Here is a 3,341-nt window from a genome sequence, read left to right on the forward strand (position 1 = left end):
ATACTTACCTGGCAGGGGAGATACCATGATCACGAAGGTGGTTTTCCCAGGGCGAGGCTTATCCATTGCACTCCAGATGTGCTGACCCCTGCAATTTCCCCAAATTCGGGAAACTCGACCACATAATTTGTGGTAGTGGGGGACTGCGTTCGTGATCTCCCCTGAAAAAAAGAAAAGAAAAGAAAAGAAAAATCCACCAGCAGCAACAATATTTAAATAAATACTAGAATTTGAATTTTCAAAGGGAGTTTTCAAGTTTTTGTTAGTTTGCTTTTGTTTTATGAGACAGAATTTCTATGTGTGTATTCCTGACTATCCTGGAACTTGCTTTATAGACCAGGCTGGCCTGGAACTCACAAAGATCCACCTACTCTGCCTTCTGAGTGCTGGGATTAAAGGCGTGCATCACCACTGCCTGACAAGTTTTCAAGTTTTTAAAGAAAACATACTGTTGGACTTTAAAAGAGAAAAACAGAAACAAATATTTTAGTTTTTTTGCTATTCAAACAATTTTAGGATGAGCATGGCCTTGGGACAATAGCATCTTGAAGAAGCACAAGAGCAGAAAAGCAATGACGTGTCAAATACAATTTAAAGGAAGAAAATAAAGTGATGCTTAATGTTGAGAAGACAGAGAGACAAGAAGATAACAGCAGGAACAAGATTTGGGTTTAAAAAGTTGAAAGAACTCTAAGCCACTGGTTTTCAGATATGTTCAGCTGAAGACTCATTTTCAGGATCTCCCCAGTACTTCTCTACCCTCCCGGCTTCTCCTCCCTCTCCCCCACCTCCCTTTCCTATCCACCCCCCCCAAGACCTTAAGACTGTATAGCGCATGCGCGTGCAGTGTCCTCGGTTCTGAAGCAGCAGATTGAACCCAGGTCCTCTGCAAGAGCAGCCAGTGCTCTTAACTGCTGACCCAACTCTCCAGCCCAGTTTGGGGTTTTGATGCATTCAGATTTCTGGAGTTGTGATTGTCAGGGCTATAGTTTTGAGTCACTATGTTCTGCCCCTACTTTCCTGTTTTCTTTTTTTCTTATGTTTTTAGATCTTTCAATTTTTTAGAAAAGTTCTAACTCTAATTTTAAAGTCTCATATATTTTTTAAAAATATCTTATGCTTAAATGCTTGAAATTTGGCCTTTTATTCTTTAATTCTTCCTATACCATTTTAAGTAGAAGTTGAATTTTTTTCTCTTATTTAATGAATATGACCTTTTGGTTGCTCAACTGGTAAAGCTTATGCAACTATTTCCAAACCAAAACCAAACAAGCAAACAATAACAAGAATCAAAACCAAAACCAAAAAACAAGCAAAAACATCCAACAACAACCTGCCTCTCAAATTTGAAACGTTCTCCCAGTCACTTCAGGCTAAGGATGCTGAACCTGTGTTTAAGATTTTACAAGGTCCAGAAAGAAGTTTTTCAAACTTTGGAGTGTACCATTTATAGTATCAAGAAAATAGATCTGAAATAGACATTTTGTATCTCATCAGGGAGATTTAAATCTCCAAATTGATTTCATTTACTACCACATGCATGTGTGGGTTGAATTGTGTCATCCAGAAGGATATGTTGAAATTTTAATTTTTTGTTCCCTGTGGATGTGAGGTCCCTTGTATTTTTATTTCATATATGTATATATGTAGTATATAGATAGTATATATGAAATATATACTATCTAATACATATATTAATACATACCTATAATGTCTGTTTTACGTATGAGAGACAATGTGATATTTGCTTTTCTAAGTCTGCTTTATGTCACTTAATGTGGCAATTTCTAGCTATACTTATTTTCCTGTGGATGACATAGTTTCATTCTTCCTTGTGGAAAAATGAAAGTCCATTTTGCTTATGTACTACATTTTCTTTATACATTCATCTATTGATGATGAGTGTTTAGGTTAGTTCTCTATCATGGATACTGTGAATAGCATAGAAATTATCATGAATGGGTAAGTATGTCTGCAGTGTGCTGATTCAGATCATGTAGGGTATGTACACAGGAGTGATCTGGATCTTATGGTAGCTCTACTTTTCTTTTCTTCTTTCTTTTTTTCCCCCAAGGCAGGGTTTCTCTGTGTAGTTTTTGTTCCTGTCCAGAATCTCACTCTGTAGATCAGGCTGGCCTCAAACTCACAGAGATCTGTCTGGCTCTGCCTCGTGAGTGCTGGGATTAAAGACATGTGCCACCTCTGCCCAGCCTACTTTTCTTTTTGTTTGTTTTGTTTTTCATAGACAGGGTTTCTCTGTGTAGCCCTGGCTGTCCCGGAACTCGATGTGTAAATCAGGCTGGCCTGGAACTCACAGAAATTTACCTGCCTCTGCCTCCTGAGTACTGGGATTAAAGGCATGCACCATCACTGCTCAGCTCTAACTTGGATCTCCAAGGAACCTCCATACTGATTTCTTCAGTGAGCATACTAGTTCATATTCCTGCCAGCAGTGGATAAACTTTCCTCCCCCATCTTCATTAAAATTTCTTTTGAACGGTACTCATTCTTATTGGGATGAAATGGCAATTCCATGTAGTTTCGTTTTTTTTCTTCTTAATGGCTTAGGGTGGCTGATGTCTACTGCTCATTTGCTCTTTGTCTTTAGAGAAGTATCTTTTCATTTCATTTCCCCATTTATTGGTTAGATTATTTTTAATTCTTGGTGATTAATTTTTTTGAGTTCTTAACATAGTCTAGATATTAATCTCTATGAGATGAATAGTTTTCACAGACTTTTCTCCTATTCTCCATGCTTTCTTAATTTTGATGATTACTTGCTTTGCTACATTAGAAGCTTTATAAATTTCATCCAGTCCCATTTGTCAGTTGTGAATATTTCTAGAGCTACTGGGGTCCTTTCCAGATTCTTGTTTTGAACCTAGGCTTGTCTCTTGAAGTGTGTTCCTTATGCTTTTCTCTAGCAGTTTCAGAGTTTCAGGGTTTACTGATATTAAGGGTTTGGATTAATTTTGAATGGACATCTGTATAGGGTGAGAAGTAGGAATCTAGTTTAATAATTTTACACAGAGATGTAGAATTTCTCAGTAACATTTATTGAAGAGGAAATCTTTGCCTCAGTGTATTTTATTAACACCTTTGTAAAAAGACATCTGCTGGGTGGTGGTGGTGGTGGTGGTGGTGGTGGTGGTGGTGGTGGTGGTGGTGGTGGTGGTGGTGGTGCACACCTTTAATCCCAGCACTCAGGAGGCAGAGACAGGTGGATCTCTGTGAGTTCCAGGCCAGCCAGAGCTGATACACAGAGAAATCCTGTCTCAAAAGACAAAACAAACCAAGTCAGATGTCTGCAGCTGGGTGGGCTTGTTTTGGGTCCTCTGTTC

At 38.5% G+C, this 3,341-nt stretch overlaps 1 non-coding gene across 1 annotated transcript; it reads left to right on the forward strand.

Annotated features, from left to right (window-relative positions):
- LOC121829230 (U1 spliceosomal RNA) lies at positions 1–164 on the forward strand. The gene has a single exon (XR_006072013.1). It is a non-coding gene; the product is annotated as a U1 spliceosomal RNA (small nuclear RNA).
- The last annotated feature ends 3,177 nt before the right edge of the window (positions 165–3,341 follow it).

The sequence above is a fragment of the Peromyscus maniculatus genome, chromosome 4, assembly GCF_049852395.1.
Source record: "Peromyscus maniculatus bairdii isolate BWxNUB_F1_BW_parent chromosome 4, HU_Pman_BW_mat_3.1, whole genome shotgun sequence".
NCBI lineage: Eukaryota > Metazoa > Chordata > Mammalia > Rodentia > Cricetidae > Peromyscus > Peromyscus maniculatus.